Source organism: Meles meles, chromosome 11 (genome assembly GCF_922984935.1).
Source record: "Meles meles chromosome 11, mMelMel3.1 paternal haplotype, whole genome shotgun sequence".
NCBI classification, from domain to species: Eukaryota; Metazoa; Chordata; class Mammalia; order Carnivora; family Mustelidae; genus Meles; species Meles meles.
In genome coordinates this window covers 16,204,262-16,222,977 of record NC_060076.1, presented here as the reverse complement: position 1 = coordinate 16,222,977, position 18,716 = coordinate 16,204,262, and positions in this window count along the sequence as shown.

The following is an 18,716-nucleotide window of genomic DNA, read 5'->3' as shown; positions in this document are numbered from 1 at the left end:
TTATAAATTCTGGAGTTGGGTTTAAATACAGGCTTTGTGACTCTAGACCTTATGCCACTATGCCCTGCCATAACCAGCAAGGATTTCAAAACATTTATGAGTGTATTCCAAAACACAAATACAAGTGGCTTTAAAAGAATTAAAACATCTTTATGTGTAACTTTCATATTTAGTTTTATCTGTTCTAAACCCATCTCTGTTAATAGATGCATACAAGTAAGAACACATGGACGCTCTGAAGTAGTTTTCAAGTAATGTTAATAATAACTGGTACTATTGAGTGCCTAGTGTTACCGTACCCTAAACATCTTTATTATATTTCATTTAATCCTCAGTATATATCACCTATTATTTAACTGCATGATGCAAATGAGAATAATAAGGAACAGGTAACTGAATAATTTATCCAGGATCATGAGGTTTCTAATTGGTAGATTAGGAACTTAGTTCATATCCAAAGTACTAAGTCTTGGCCACAATCCTTGTTCTAGGCACTGGGTTGAATACTTTGCCTGCATTGTTAGATTTAACACTCCGAATCTCATTATGAAATAAATACAATAATTCTTCATTTAACAGATAAATGCCTTGAGATATTAGGTGAAAGAAAGAGGAAAAATAAATTTCAGAGAAGCCTATAAATTCATTAAGCTAGTAGAAAAAGGATAGATTTTGTATTTAGCTTTGTTTGCTATTTCTTCCTTTCTTTTCTATTTGAGGATTATCTCTGAATTTATAAGTCATGCATTAAGTAATAATTTAAAAAATTGATATGCTTTCATTTGATTTTTTTATTAAGAAATATGTTTTTGGATTTTCATTCCATGATCCTTTCCTTGCTTTTACCCAAGGGAGGAAATGCTACTAATCTTATTAAAGTGTACAAGAATTTGGGGCGCCAGGGTGGCTCAGTGGGTTAAACCCTCTGTCTTTGTCCCAGGTCATGATCTCAGGGTCCTGGGATCGAGCCCTGCATCAGGCTCTCTGCTCGGTGGGGAGCCTGCTTCCCCCCTCTCTCTGCCTGCCTCTCTGCCTACTTGTGATCTCTCTCTGCATTAAATAAATAAATAAAATCTTTAAAAAAATAAATAAAATGTCCAAGAATTTGAATGAAGAACAATTAATAGTGGAGGGTTTTATGAAGCTACTCAAGTTCACACTCTTGTTTTCTTAGCCCTGAGCAGAGCCTTCCTCTTTGGAGGCATTTTCATCATCATCCTGCTTTGCTTCTTATAATAACTCAGTTCAGAATCCCACTGAGAGGAGTTTTCATGACAACAATACCAATTTCCAATGATAACTTTATTTTTTTTTTTAAAGATTTTATTTATTTATTTGACAGACAGAGATCACAAGTAGGCAGAGAGGCAGGCAGAGAGAGAGGAGGAAACAGGCTCCCCGCTGAGGAGAGAGCCCAACACGGGGCTCAATCCCAAGACCCTGGGATCATGACCTGAGCAGAAGGCAGAGGCTTTAACCCACTGAGCCACCCAGGCGCCCCCCAATGATAACTTTAATAGCCATTATTAAGGAAGGACTTTCTTCTATTACCCTTTGTGTCTATTGAATCTATCAGTAGGGTTTAATCTTGCCTCATAGGTTCTGCTGAGGGCAACTCCAAGGGAGGGATCTAGGGTACCTATGGAAGAATGGAAACTTTTCTCTCTGCTTGCAACTTCCAAACTTTTTAAGGGAGAGTATTTGAAGGAATGGAAGGCTTTTCTAAGATTTTGTTTCTTTTTTCTTTCTTTCTTTTTTTTTGGTAAATTCTAATTACTTTATGTGTGGAATCTTTACAAGAGATGAATGTATCCCATTCATCCCATATGGGGATGAATGAAGATTTTGCAGTGTATAAATGCATCAAACCAACATGTTGTATGCCATAAACTTGCACGGTATTATATGTTAATTATATCTCAACAAAGTGTGGGGGGGGGATTTTTCATCACCAAACCGCCAAACATTAAAAAAGAAAAGATTCCAGAAGCACTGTAATAGAGTTGCAAGACTCAGAGAGATAGCTGGATTCTGGATATCAGGAACCTTGCCTTGCTGTGTTAATGATCTGAGAACAGGAAAGATTATCTGCCCTAGAGGAGCACTGGGACAGATGCAGCAGTAATTCCTGGGGTGAATTCCCTTTGAGGAGATAAGAATGATTCACCAAAATCTGTCAGAAAGGATTGCTTTATCTTGCCTCTCTCTTGCTAGCCTCCTTATTCCAATTTTCTTTATTTGCTTCCAATCCTTACAAACCAGGAGTCTGAGAGATGCTTAAACAACCTCTTGACCAAACTTTACTTTTCCCTTCATCTGCCTGAAAATAGTCTCGGAAATCTCCATATTTCACACTTCACTGGAGAAGTGTTTGTGGCCCTCTTTAAAATGCAAACAGACTCCCAAGTGGAAAAATTATAAAACCATCATTATTCATTCACACCTTGGTGTGAATTAGCTCATCAGAGCTATTACCTAGCAACACTAGGATAGCCTGGTGATTTATGATCTGAGATGAAGGAGAACTTTCCATTGATTAATGGTAATGGCCTGGAGAATGGAAGAATGTTGAGAAGGGCATTGGACCCCTCAGAGAGCAAGGGCAACGCGAAGGAAATATTTTACAACAGTGGCAAAGAACAAGAGCTCTCCAGCCAGTCTCTTTGATATCACTGTTTACCTTAGGTGATCACTCTACATAATCAAGTTTTTGTTTTTGCTCTTGTGATGGTCATTAACATCAATATTTTAATATTATGTGAGTAATCCCCAAATTAGAAGATCTGATTCACACAGTTCAAGAAAAGGAAGAACACTTTTTTGTATAGAGGTTTCTCAGAAACCAGACCCCAATATAGCAGGGCCAGAGAAAGATGGTCATTCTTAGACTCAGCAACTTCGTTCACAATATCAAATTTATGAATTTCAGCGTCTTCATCTATAATTTGGAATAGGTGATTCCTACCCCAAAAGTGTGGTTAGGAAGATATGTGAAAATTTGTGTGAAACTAAAAAGACTATGTATACATGCTTTTAAATAATTCTGCAGAAGAAAAAAGAAAACTAAGAAAGGATCTGTTAACATGTATTCATGTTTTTGAGGTCTGTCAATCAGATTTGCATAAAATTACAAAAACCACCATATTTTACAAGTCTTCTTCATCCTCACCCATAATCATTTAAAATAGTCAGATAACATGAGGTAAAATCACTTACATGTCTACAAATCTGCTTTTCCCTTTGTTTCATCTATTGGCCCAGCTAATTGTTTTAGGATGAAACTAGTGATTTCATATGTATTTTGTGCCTGTGGTCGTCATGTTAGACACCGGACTTTACGACAGAAATTAAAAGATTTAAGATTTTTAAGTTTTAATACCAGGAAATCTGAATTGTTGGAAAGAGTCCCAAGTCATAACTTCCTTTAGATGTTTTGAAGCATGACACCCCCGAGGTCAAAGAGGTTAAAACAAAACAAAACCCAAACCAAACCTTTCCTCCTCTTAACTCTGGAAGTCAGGACTCTGATTTACATGAAATTGGGTCAAAAATTTACACCTTTGACATGTGCTTGAGAAGTCAAATCACTGTCTCCTATGGAGGACATTAATTTCAGGAGAATAGTACTATTCACTTACTACAGTCTGCTTTGCTTTGAGTTTTTCAAGGTTATCTTGAGGTTTTCTGCAAACTCTAGGACAGAGATTCTAAACAAAAGTCCATTAATCAGGGCTTTTGTGGTGGGGAGGGGCAGAGGAGAGGCTACATTTATTTTTACTGTCGTATAATTGAAACTTAGCATTGCCTTCATTTATTAATGTAGAAAACAAGCTACATTAATAGTAACAGTAATTGCATCAATAGTGACTTTGCATTAATAGAACCGGATATTTTCATGTCATATTACATATTTCATACATACATATATTGCAGTTGCAGATATCCTGAAATATCATTTACACTTATGACTGACAATTATGGTGGTTATTAGTTCTATGCTGGATCTTTTATTTAATACATTAATAAAAGCAATGTGTTATTATTAGCACAAATTGATTTTTAAATGTTTAGATAGTTCTGTTTTAGTGTCATGAACTCCTTTTGCAATTCCATATTTTTTAGGGATTTAAAAATATTATTATTTAAAGGGGTCCATGGGCTTTCCCAAATGGTCAAAGGGGTCTATGGAAGTATAAAAAGAAAAAAAAGTGAAAACCTTCTACCCTAGAGAAAAGAGTGCAAGACAGCAAAATACTGTCTATAGACCTTTCATAACACATGTAAACTAGGGCAGTTGTTTTTACACAAGTGAATTTCTATTAGGATAGAAAAATAAAGCCAAAGTTAACTGTCCCCACATTTTGTCCACATAGATGATCAAAGCATAACCAATGGTCCACAGATACCAGACTGTGCTTTCTTTGTAGTTATCAATAACTATGAAGTGTCTGAGATTTCATCCTATGTGCAAGCTAACAAGTTAGGATGGTGCAGTTTTGTGGACAGAAAACATGAAACTCCTGGGTCAGAGATAAAGGAATTTATTTTTCACTACAAGCATTAGTTTCTGATAACATCAATTCCACTAGCACTTCAGTCCCACAAGACTGATGCAGAGCAGCCCAGTCAGATGCTTTATTCACCTGGGTTTGAGTCATCACAGCTAAGGTATCTCACTTAGGATACTCTAATAGCTATAATTGGCTGCAAGGAAACCTGCCCAGTCTTTGCGCTGAGCAGAGATACTATCTTCATTATACCAGAGAGCAAGCAAACTTGCCCTCTGCCCCAGAAGAAGACATTATCTCTATTTGTTAGTTATAAAACAGCCTTGAAAAGGCATTCTGGATCAAAAGCTGCCAGTGTCTCTGCTCACAAGTTTTGTAGAAACATGAACTCCATGGATTGTCTCCAAGGAGGAGGTTAGACCACCAGAGATTACCAAAGATGCCATTTTCTCAGTTATGAACAGTGTGTGTCTTTAGTCTTCCTTATGGCATCAGTTAAATATGTATGTGTATTAGTTTTCCATATATATATATATCCATATCCATATGGATATATATATATGGAGATATATATATGGATATGGATATATATGGATATATATATGATAACTAAATACACACACATTTAACTGATATATATGTATTTATCATATGTCTGGCATTTATATTTACATAAATATTATGTATATATTTAATATTTATATAAATATATATATATATATTTATCATGTGTCTGGCATTTCTCTCCTAAAGTTATGTGATGAGGTTACCTACTTTAGTGCATGAAGTTTTTAATTATCTTTGCTGTATTATACTATTTTCACTGTTTATACATATATATAATCACATTTACATACATTTATAATAAAGTATATATATAATATATTCTTATATATCTTAATTATACTTACATAGAGTTATAATACAATGTATATGTTATATATTTTTATATTATCTCAATTATATGTATATACATTTTATATATATATATATAAATTTTTCTAATGATTTCTTTTCTCTTCAGTCATCTTTATACATGGTCAAAGTTAAGATTCACTACTCTGAAAAAAAAATCACACACAAAACTACTGAAATATTACTGTCTGAGTTAAAACTTCATATTCAGTCCTCACACAGTTGAATGCTGTCCTATGGATTTGTCTTGTCATCAGAAGAGGGAAGGAAGCCCTAACTAGAAAGAGTCTGCTATGTCTCCTATCACTAGAAGCAGTCAACTATAAAGACTAACATAGACAGAGTGTGCTGTCTGAACAGAAAACCGTTTAAATTAGAAATTAGTAACAAATCATAAAGAATTATAGCTACCTGGAAATTAAGGAGTGTACATTTGAATAATCCAAGTATCAATAAAGAGATCACAGTGGAAACCAGTAAGAGCTTTCAAATCGAATGATAATGAAATCACAACATATCAAAATATGCAACAAAAGTAGTATAATACAGCACAGAAAATTAAAAACTTTATGCACCAAAGTAGGTAAAACTCACAATACTAACCTTAGGAGATAAAAGCCAGACACATGATAAAGTACGGTATTTTAAACAGTACTTCGAAAACAGGCAAAACTAATCTATGGTGATAAAAACTAAGACAGTAGTTCCCTTGGTGAGGATATTGACGGGGAAGAACCACAAAGGGTGTTTAGGATACTGGTAGTATTTTATATCTTAGTCTGACTGCCAGTTACTCAAATTTATGAAAATTTATTAAACCATCTGTTTAGGACTTGCATACTTTTCTTTATGTATGCTTATATCAATACAAAATTTCATTTAACATATCTGTGTAATAACATGTAAAATGCTTATGAAAAACAAAAAAGCATGATAGAGAGAAACAATAGACCTGGCACTAAGTGGAAGGATTGTCCACCATTTTCACATATACTTGACCCCATATCTATAAAGCCAAATAAAGTAAGGTTAACCAACTATGATTTTTGATTTGAGATTCTATAAAATAGGACACCAGTAGTATATTGGGCTCTTGCTGAATCTTTCTTACTTCAACTTTCAGCATATCTTTTAACTAAAACATTTACTTGGCATGGAGGATGAACTTAATATTTGTTGGAACTGTGGTCGATATGTAAACTCAAGTTCTGATGCATAATTAGACAGTTGTAGTTTCCATTTATTTTTCCAAGTTGGCCCAGCCTTGCCTTAATTCTTAATCTGTCTGCTGTTTGTCCTTATTAACATCTCATTCTCCTTCCATGGATTGTTAATATGCTTGAACTCCAAAAAGCACAAGTGATTGAACCATTCCAGACATGGACTCTTCACAGAGTGCACCCTAATGGCGTGGACTCTGCTCTGTAATCTCCAGACCTGTTTGGCTCTCTGGGCCTTCAGACACATCTCCCAGATTCATAATTATGACTTCTTTACTCATCAATCAGATCTTGGTTTAAAATCATTTTTCTCTGGCAAGTTTTCCCTTCTAGTTTGGGACTTCTAACTTATACTCAAAAAAAGCTGTACTTTTCCTACATAGCACTTATTATGACTGTTATGAAGTAATTAAATATGTATTGTTTATTATTATCTTTATTATTATCATCCTTATTTCCTGCCGGACTAGGAGATCAGTGAAGATAGGACCCTCTGCTTTGTTTATTGTTGAATTCTTAGTACCTGCTAGAGTGTCTGCAATTTATTGGAAAAAAAAATCAATGAATGTATAAATGAAGGAATGAATGGACTCACCTGGCTCATGGATTCTTGGATGTCTTTCTTTACATGCCTAATTGGAGACCTAACTCCTGACATTTCCAGAATTTTAAATGAGTCATTGAGCCCCTTTACTCTCATTGTCCTGACCCTCTTAGATGCAATTTTCCAATTCAAACCCTGAAGGCCAGTCTGTCTTCTGATGATTAACCCAATGCCCCTGTGTTAGTAACATCTCCAACTTCTAAGACAGATCTTTGACTTTGTACGAGTGGCATTTGGGACTAGATAGTCTTTGTCCTGGTGGGGGGGGGGGGGGAGTGGCTGTGGAGCTTTGTAGAATGTTTAGCATCATCCTTGCCCTCTCCCCCCTGGATGTTAGCTAGGCAGTGTCCCTGCCATCTGTCCTCTCTAGTTGTGCCAATGGAGAATCTATCCAGGCCTTGAGAAATGTCCCATGGGAATCAAAATTGTACCAGGTTGAGTATCATTGCTGCAGGGGTATTCTGTTTATAAATAATGGTATAAAAACAAGCTTTCATCATACTCCTCAAACTCTGGCCCTGTAAGTGGGGATGGAGCTGAGAGTTGCTGGTCAGATGACATTGTTTCCTCCAGGTTGCATTTCTCTGGCTGGCTGAGTTGCCCCATCCCTGGCCTTGCAACAGTTTTTAATTGGGAGAACCTGCCATTTGAAAGCATGGAGTGTGCTCCAAAGAGTTCGGGAGTTGGGTATTTGCACAGTGTTCTATTTTTCTGAAATGCCTGTATTAAAAAAAAAAAAAAGTTTAAATGCTAGGATAATCCTTTCTCCAGCCCCCACCTTGACACTCTATTGGATACATCCCTTAAAAGGCTCAACAATCTCCCCAGGCTAGTAAGCCATAGGAAGTATGAGAATAACCAAGAGACTTAAGTCTTTTATTTTACTTTTTTTGTATTTTTTTTACCCAAACTGCCTGTGTGTGAGTGTGAATACCTACATGCAACAAAAGGAAGTGACATTAGGAGACAAAAGGAAATTTCCATTTTCAGAAATTACCACAATGTAAGAAAGCTTGAATTGCCATGGAAACAACCTAGTCACATCCTATTGAATGATTATTTTTCCCAAGGAGTCTTTGAAACATCTTTTGTTTCTTTGAAATTGGGTGGAGGAGGGTCATGTGTGTCAGAGAAGAGGGGGATGTGGGATTTTCCATCACTGCCATTCCGGGGGTTGGCATCTGATGAGAGGAAAATATTCAGCTGCTTCTTCCCAAAGAACTTTTTAACCCCAGAATAATTTGAGTAGGTATTTTCCAGGGGAGAATGGCAAAAGGTGGAAAAGTACAGAATGTTTTCTTAAATTGAAGATATTTTGTTTAATATACATATGTGCAGTCACTGTGTATGAGTAGCAGAGGAAGCCAGAGAGCATGAAGACCTGAGAGTACGTCCACTCTGAGTTGTTCTTTTTTTTTTTAAATTAATATTTATTTTTTCAGCATAACAGTATTCATTGTTTTTGCACCACACCCAGTGCTCCATGCAATACGTGCCCTCCCTATTACCCACCACCGGTTCCCCCAACCTCCCACCCCCGTCCCTTCACAACCCTCAGGTTGTTTTTCAGAGTCCATAGTCTCTTATGGTTCGCCTCCCCTTCCAATTTCCATGAGTTGTGCTTTTAGTTCAAACTACACCCTCATGTCCTCGGGGCCTGGTGCCCACTTCCAGAGTCACCTTTGCATCCAAGTTAACTATTTAGATCACGGCCCAGAACCTTCCACCGTAGATTTCCTGCATCCGGGGTCACTACTTGTTTTCGATTCTTTCTCTCATGAGGCCAGAGTGGTCTTTAAGAAATGTAACACCAACCATATCACCACCTAGGTTAAGATAGCTCATACTGTCCTCAGGAAAAAGTCCGTATATCCTGGTCCAACTCCCAGTCCAGCCTCTGCAAATCTGTTCAGTTTCAGCCGCGTCTCTGTTTCCCCGTATTCTTTAAATTCCAGCAGGACCAAACTTCCTTCATTTTCTTAAACTTATTCTCTCTTACCTTTTACTCAGTATTCATTGTTCTTTACTCCCAGACTGAAAAGACCTCATGCATTTCTCAGTCCTCTTCCCCATACCCCTTGTCTGATTAATTCTTTTTTTTTTTTTTTTTTAATATTTTATTTGACAGAGAGAAATCACAACTAGGCAGAGAGGCAGGCAGAGAGAGAGAGAGGAGGAAGCAGGCACCCCACGGAACAGAGAGCCCGATGTGGGGCTCGATCCCAGGACCCTGGGATCATGACCTGAGCTGAAGGCAGAGGCTTTAACCCACTGAGCCACCCAGGCGCCCCTGTCTGATTAATTCTGACTCTCCCTTGACGTTCGTCTGGAAACCTATTCCAGGAGAGACCTGCCCTAACCAGTTCCTTTGCTTTCCAAACACACAGCTGTCCGTGAACCAGACATAAAATGGAGGGAGGACCTCTCTGTGATTTTGTAATCTTCTGGTGCTTGTCCTGTTTAATATTCAATTTTTAGTAGGTTTACTTGTCCATCTTCCACAATGAGAACTTGTTCAAGGCAGGAGCTATGTTTTGTCCTATCTCTTCATCTTCAGTTTCTAGTAGTATGGTGCCAAATTGGTTATTAGTAGCTGACTATTGAATGAATAAGTGAGAAACCTAATAAATAGATAAATGAATAAATGAATTAACATATGAATGGTGACATAAATTCCAAACATCCTATTCTGCTTATGGACAAAGTCCTATATTCTTCTTCATCTCATTACTACTGTATATTTATACTACTGTATATTTATTACTACTGTATATTTATATCTCTTCCTACATGTAACTATCTCCTTTCCCTTACATTATCTTCCTTAGTATTTTTCCTTTCTGCTTCCTCTTTTCATGCTTTCCTTCTTCTTTCCCTTTTACTTTTCCTCCTTGACTGTTTCCAGTTTAAAATGAGGTAATAATACATGCTCAGTGACACTGAGTGACTCAGACTCTTACAGCTCTAAGGTCAATAATGGATTCTGTACAGAGCAGGGGTATACTAGATCCAGCCTCTTCCATCCTGCAAAATGCCACTGAATTCCCCACTCTCATTTGTGTTGTTCTGGAATAGAACACTTGTGTCTTCTTCCCTGTTCCAAGACTTTAATTAGGACATTTTCTTACTCTCATGGGTGACAACATCTAGCCCCCAACTCTGTCTCTTTGTTTTGTTTTTTTATTTCCCAGACTCTGATTTTTGATTCAGGACACTTTACTCTCCAGTTCTGGTTTCCTGAAAACAGTCCAGAATACTGTACTGGGAAATGAACTGACCTGGGAACCAGGGAGCCTGAGTTCAGCCCATCATTAGTGTAGCCCATGTGACCTCTCTGATCCCGGCTATCCTCACCCAGGGAAGAGGAGCAGTGAAAACACCTCACTGAGGCCCTTATAAGACTGAGGTGGTTTGTGGGAATGTATTTTGTAAGCTTTAGAGTTACTTAAGGTTGAAAGTTTTACTAATTAACATTATTGTATTTTCCCAAGTCCTCTATATCTTAATGGATAAGCCACAGTTCCTGCCAAGCCAGGAGATAGTGTTCCTTAGGGTCTGGTATCCTTCTCTTTTCTACTATTTCTACCTCCCCTGGGTCTGTACCAACACCAGGCAGATGAGGTCTGCGAACACAGCTCTCTTTAGATTCAGTTTTCTCTTGCCAGATAAATCCCAGCATGTCCTTACTGCACAGTTCCCTGGATCTTGGATGTACAAATTATGAATACACCAGAGGCCCAGTGTAGAGACAAGGAAGCTGGCACCATTGATAGCCTTCCTGGATAATAATCCTGCAATCCATATTCTGCTGAAACCAAAAGCTGGTTTATTGAAATGGAGGCTGCAGCTGGTTCTTGGGTAGGTCTTTTCCTTGGACATGATTGGTGATCCTAGGGAAAGAGAGTCACTTTTATGTTTAATCTCATTTGGGTATTCCCAGAGAATAAGAGTTCTTCCATTCCCACTGTTCTTTCCCTCTTGTCCCAATGAAAGCATAAGCAGTCCTTCCTAATAAAATATCTTAAATGGGAATGGAACTTTCAAATTAAAGAGTAAGTCTATAATACCTACTTTTTCTCCCCCTTGACTAAAAGAAAAAAATATGTTTTAGCATTCTAGGGAAGACTAAATTGTTGTTTCTCTGTCCTATTCAGTTTTGAGACCTGGTTACATTCACAGTGACTTAGTGATTGTGCCACAAATATAGTAATGAGGGCTGCACAGGTTCTTTTGCAGGTAAATAGGTCTGGGTTTGCAGTTCAGGTGTGTGCTTTTAGGCAAGCTATGCTACCTGACCCCTGTCGTCTTATCTATAAGATTGGGATAATAATATATACATCATAGGATTGTTGCAGAGATTTAACAAAACTCCTTATGAGACATTATCGTAGTGCCTTATCAAAATTTGATACTTAATATTCATGCAATAAATGGTAGTTTTATTAGAACACTATTATTTCAAATAAATATCAGTTAAACCTGGTCATAATTCTTGGAAGTAGGGAGAATACAAACTATGACCCAGCTCATTTTCAAAGGAAAAGAAAATAAGCAGGGGCATCTAATAATCCAAGTTTATGTAATCAGTAAGTGGCAAAGCCAGTATGCCAAACTAGGTCTTTTGACTCCCAAAGTTCATGCTTTTTCTACTATTTTCTATTACTTCTAGGACTTGCACCACTGCTGACCTTTTTTTTTTTTTTTAAAGATTTTATTCATTTAGGGGCGCCTGGGTGGCTCAGTGGGTTAGGCCTCTGCCTTTGGCTCAGGTCATGATCTCAGGGTCCTGGGATCGAGCCCCACGTCGGGCTCTCTGCTCAGCGGGGAGCCTGCTTCCTCCTCTCTCTCTGCCTGCCTCTCTGCTTACTCGTGATCTCTCTCTGTCAAATAAATAAATCTTTAAAAAAATAAAAAAAGATTTTATTCATTTATTTGACAGACAGAGATCCCAAGTACGCAGAGAAACAGGCAGAGAGAGAGAGGAGGAAGCAGGCTTCCCGCCGAGCAGAGAGTCCAATGCGGGGCTTAATCCCAGGACCCTGGGATCATGACCTGAGCCAAAGGCAGAGGCCTAACCCACTGAGCCACCCAGGTGCCCCCACTGCTGACCTTTTAACGTATAAACTTTGTTGAATAAATATCTCATGAATGACTTGAATTGTTTCTCAAATATTATTTGATTGGAAAGTATACACTGTAAAGAGATAAATATAATTTATGGGGCATCTTGGTGGCTCAGTTGGTTAAAGCCTCTGCCTTCAGCTTGGGTTATGATCCCGGGGTCCTGGGATCAAGCCCTGCATTGGGCTCTCTGCTCAATGAGGAGCCTGCTTCTCTCTCTCCCCTTCCCCTTCCCCACCCCCACACTCCTGCACATGCTCTCTCTCTTTCAAATAAATAAATAAAATCTTAAAAGAAAAAAATATAATTTATGCAGAATGGGAAACTTTTCACAAAAGTTGGTAGCTTACACAAATAAATATTCTTGTTAGTATACAATTTTGCAAGGCACGGTGACATTTCACACAGGGTAGCAAAAGTCAGAAAGCCCAGTTCTCTAATTATAATATTTTCATGAAAAATTTAAAGACAATACCATTAATAATAATGATATGAATAATGACATGTTTTAACAGCACTTTGTAATTTACAAATCACCTTCAAAACAAATTGGTCATAAGGAATTAGCTGGTATTGAACTTACCCTCCACTATAAACAATAACAAAACTTGGAAAAATAATAAACAACCTTAATAAAAATGGGCAAGGTATTTGAATAGGAACATCATAAAATAGGATATATAATGGCTGATACATTAAAATTCCTCATTCTTTGTATATATCAGGGAAATGCAAATTAAGACGTAAATGAGATGGCAATGCACATTCACCAGAATAGCTACAGCTGAAATGACTAGCAATATTATTTGTTGGTGAGAATGTGGAGCAAGAGGAAACTCATGTGCTGCCAAAAATGTAAATAGTTTTATCCCCTTTGGGAGTATCTCCTGAAGCTACACATGTGCCATGATCCAATACTTAACACTCTTTGGTATATAATCACCAAAATCAGTGCAGGTGTCCACCAAAAGAGATGAAGCATGACCATCCTAGCTGTATTCATAATACCCTTAATCTGGTAATAATATATATCTAGGAATGAATAAGCAAATTGTAGGATATTCCAGAGCAAACTATTATGTGTACGGCAACATGACAAATTTTAGAAACATTACGTTGAACAAAAGAAGCAGGACACAGAAACACATGCTGTATAATTCCTTTTACATGCAGTTCAGGAATATGCAAAGTGAGTCTGTAGTTCATAGAAGTAAGAACTGTAGTTACTAACGAGAGGTAAAGATGGAATTTTCTGAGCAAAGACATGGCAGGGGTCACAAATACTACATGTGACATACTTACCTCAAACATATGTGATGTTTGGGGCACCTAGGCAGCTCAGTTGTTTAAGTCACTAACTCTTGATTTCAGCTCAGGTCATGATCTCAGGGTTGTGAGATTAAGTCCCGCATCAGACTCTGTGTTCCACCGGTTGTTCTCTCTCTCACTCAGCCTCTCCCACTGCTCATGCGCTCTCTCTTTCTCAAATAACTAGATACCATATATGTAGATATCTATATCTAAATATATGATGTTCAACCGTAACTGGTGTCATGTATTTTTCTTTGTTAATCTGTTAAAACATTATGGGGAAAACTTTAGGAAATATTTTCCATCCTAATCTCAATGTGGCTACATGAGTGTATAGATATGTGACAATTCATTTAACCCTACACTTTAGATTTGGGCACTTAACTGTATATAAATTTATTTCAGTAATCAAGTAAAATTAAAACTAAGCTAAAAAATAAAATTATAAATTCATTATATGCATCATCTCAACAGTATTTTGATTCATTGTTCAGATGATAAAACAATCTTGAATGCTATGAAATGACTTACTCAAGGTTACCTCACAAATGGCAAAGTCAAGTCTGAAACCTTAGTCATCTGATTTTTGTCACCAAGGGGTAAACCCACCATGAGTATGGCTAAACTTGGTGACAAGGAGATCTTAGTTGACTTGTTGAGAAGTGTTTCAAACGTCTCTTTCAACAAATATATTTTCTTTCTGTTATCTCTCATTCTTGTTCATTTGACTTAAGAAAAATAATTGAACCAGACAAAATACTTGGATTGGTAACTCATTAGTCAACATCATTCTGTCATCCAAGTTTGAATCTTGGGAATAACTGATTTAGATACAAGTATTTGGACTGGTTTGCAAACACCATGGGTTCTACTTCTAGTTCTGCCTTTAGCTGTCCATAGACGAGAGAGAAAATCCTTTATCTCACATGCTATTTATTTAAGTATAAATTTAAGTCATAGGGAAAAACTCCTTAGGTCTAACTTATGCATTATATGATCCTCGAAAACATGGGTATAACCAAGTCGTTACATAGCTTGAAATGAAGATAGAAGGTGTCCTTCACTAATGAGCATAGTTTGATGCAGTTTGAATGAGGATGAATGGACCTTGTTACTAAAATACATGCTGTTGACCATTTACTGAGAGCTTCTTACGTGCCTTTTGCTTGACATGTACTATCTTGATTATTTTTTAACATCCTATTCATAGATATTAATACCTGATTTTATTGAAAGATAATCTAAATATTAGATATTGTGGATAATCTGACCAAGACCATACAAACAATAAGTGATGTAGACAAGGTTATAACCCAAATTTTACTGTCACCAAAGCTATATTGTCTCTCTAAATAAGATTCCCAAGGCCATAGTTTTTTGCTTCATCCTGGCTTCAAGCAAATGAAAAGAGAGAAATGGTTTATTGGTATCTCTCTTTTGCAAGACAAGAAAAGTTGTTGGGCAGTTTGTCGAGTAGCTGTGAGTAATACCCCATGAGTCTCGATGGTTATAGTGAAAACCACAGGGAGAGAGACATTGACTGAAGACAGTGACCTAAAAGTTCAGTAGAAGTCAAATATTATTTGAGAATCTATTGAAAAAAAAAAGGGTATGAAACTGGAGAAGAAACAACCATGGAGAAATATGTCACTTCCTACAAATATCTGTAGTGTTGCCATGGGGCAGATGAAGAGCATAAATACCGTTTGATGTAAAAGCAGTGGTTTTACCAGAGAGACGATAGAGAGACGATGCATCAGAGTGATGAAGATCACAGAATGTGATAGCGTTCAGTGCCAGCTGTGGCACTTACCAGACTGTAGTCACAAGGGGAACTTTCTCAAAATGTCCAACTCTGAATTTCCCCATATGAAAAATGGGAATATAATTTCCTACTTCTTGGTTCCATTATGGGAATCTGAAACAGGTAGGTATGCGGTGTACAGTAAGAATTAATTAGACTGGGTTCTTCTCCCTACAGTTTTTCCTTATATCCCTAAGTCTTTCCCTTCTCTTCCCTCTCCTCTTCTTCCTCTCTCTTTTGCTTATTGTTCTCATTTGCTTATTTGCTTATTGTTCTTATGTCCTTTCATTTGTCATTTTTCTTATTTCTTTATTCTCCCCTCATTGACCTTCTCCTACTTTTCTTCTTCTCCTGGTAGAGATCACAGATAATCCCCAGTGCGAAATAACCACTGACTCACACATTCAAGGTTGTTAGGACATTTATTGAATAGCAGGGCTCGGTTTAGGTATTGATTGCTTCAAGCTGGTAGAGCACCCCATCATTACTGTCACTAAGATTATCCAAAGCCATGTTGAGAATGGTGTAGATGAATCATAGAGTAAGATGTGGATAAAAAAAAAAATAAAACAACATAGTTTAAAGAATAAAATTTCAGAATTTTTACTACATGCACAATGGAGATTTAGTTACTGAGGTATAATGAAGAAGAATAGAAACCATTCCCAATTCTAGAGAAGCTCAAGAATGAATATGAGAGTTAAAAGTGAAGATTAAGCTTCAAGGGACCTTGCTTATGTGAACTCTTTCTCCTTCCATGAGAATTAATGCTAAGTAATTAAGTTTGCTAGCTCTTTCTCCTATTAATTCCCCCCCCCCCTCACGTTTTCCTGTAGAGTAGATTTTGGAGTAGCCATGTAAGTTTTTCCTTTTTTTTTTTTTTATGTATTTATTTGACAGAGAGAGATCATAAGTAGGCAGAGAGGCAGGCAGAGAGAGTGAGAGGGAAGCAGGCTCCCTGCCAAGCAGAGAGCCCGATGTGGGACTCGATCCCAGGACCCTGAGATCATGACCTGAGCCGAAGGCAGCGGCTTAAACCACTGAGCTACCCAGGCGCCCCCATGTAAGTTTTTCTTCAGAATAAGTGAAGTTTGAATTCAATGGGGTATTTGTAGACTGTTCACAAACATTTAAGCTAAGCTGTGATGGATTAGAGTTTGATAGCTTGAAATATGAAAGAAGGGGGTTGCTGGGTGGCTCAGTGGGTTAAGCCTCTGCCTTCGGCTCAGGTCATGATCTCAGGGTCCTGGGATTAAGCACTGTATTGGGCTCTCTGCTCAGTGGGGAGCCTGCTTCCCCCTCTCTTTCTGCCTGCCTCTCTGCCTACTTGTGATCTTTTCTCACTGTCAAATAAATAAATAAAATCTTTAAAAAAATAGGAAAAGGAGCAACAAGAGAAAAAGGTTAAAGGTGGTGTATATACAAGGCAGAAAGGCAAGGATGATGGGCAATAAAGGCTGGGAAGTTTAGTTAGAGCCAAACTGAAGGGCCTTAATGTCAGTAAAAGGAAATATGTTGCCAACGGAAGTTTTAAGCTAGGGAAGGGCATGAGCAAAACACAGTACAGTGGGAAGGACATAGGTCAGAGACAGCTGGATTTACCCTGCCCCTCACTTAATGTGTAGGTTGTAAAATATCTCTAAGCTCATATCTTACGGGGGAAGAAATTAGCAAATGGTTGAAAGCATGAGTTCTTGAGTCTGTCTGTCTGAGTCTGAAGCTTGACTTCATCTTTTGCAACTATGTGACCAGGAGAAGTTTACTTAACATGTCTGAGTCTTAGTTACTTCATCTGCCAAATGAGCATAAAGATTAAAAGAAAAAGGAGGAGGATATAATCCTTAGGAAGGATAAAATGAGCGGAGCATATGAAATCTCTGAACAGATGTGAGACTTAGTAATTCTGGCTTAATTTCTCCCCCTATTAAAACTGATTCTTCTTTGGAGCAGAGAATTCACGGAAGGAGGCGAGACTAGAGATAGGAACTCTAGTTAAGAGATGAAAGCCTAAATGAAGGGAGTGTATAAAGTGGAGAATGGATTTGAGGGATAGGATGATCAGGTCTTGCCCCTGGCTGCATAGGCAGCTGAGGGAGGAAAGGCCAGTGAAAAGTGACAGCAGCTTTTATCCTCAACTAATGAAATTGATGTCTTAACGGCAGTATGGCTGGAAAAAAGATAGAGCCTTATCAGATTCTTTTAAGTAAATGGAAGAAAAACCTTGGAAGGTTAATGGTGTGTCTCACATAATCTGAGGAAAAGTTCCAACAGCCAAGTCAAAGGAATAAGATAGTTCTAGGGGGAAAATAGTTACTTGTAGTTTCTTAGGTTAGAGTTTTACTCTAACTATGGCTCATTCCCCAGTCTCCAAGTCTGTCCTGTCTCTTTTGAGATTGTTAGAAGAGACAGACTGATAAGCCATTGGCCAAGTGTTTTCTTTGAGCCAGGTATCCAGCCCTATGAGTTTTTGGAAGAGGTCTTGGAGAAGAGAGAGGCATCTTCTAAAGATGGTGATGTTATTAATTTTGAACAAGGAGATGGCCTAGAAGCAGAAGGAGAGAAATGAAAACGATGCACCTTCCTTTCCTAAAGTCCTACAAAACCAGGAGAGTCCCTATTCAGTGGTTGATGGCTGTCTCGGCTGTCACCCTTGACACTTTTCCTATTGACAAAAATCATATTTATTTGGTCTTGGTTTACTCAAAGCATTCACCTCATGAGGACATCTCAGCCCTCAGAGATGTGAAGCTGCAGTGACACGGCACAGGGACCTTAAATTGCTCTCACTGGAAGCATCCGAGATCTTATGCACCTGCAGCTCACATCAGTATGGGTCATGTCTCGTATATGAGAACAATCGACAAGTGTAGTTGCTTGCCAACCAACATGTGACATGTTAGCATAACCCAGACTTACAGAAGAGTCAGTGCAATTACCAGTGTTTGCTGAGATTTCGGAAGTTAAAGTCACTATGATGAAATAATGTTGTTGGGATTCCTGCTAACTTGTCCACTTCCTCCTGGTTGCTTTCTAAGCAATCTGCTTAAACAGGTGCCCTGTCCTCAGGTTATGGATAGATTGGGAAAACATACATGTAAGAATTATGGAGACAAGTAATTATAAAGAGGAGAAGAGGGTCATAGCCATTTACTTCTTCCTGCAGTCCACTTTATAGGATTTCTGAAATCTGACATCAGGTTGGCTGAGGCAGAACTTCATCACAAGCACAGCTG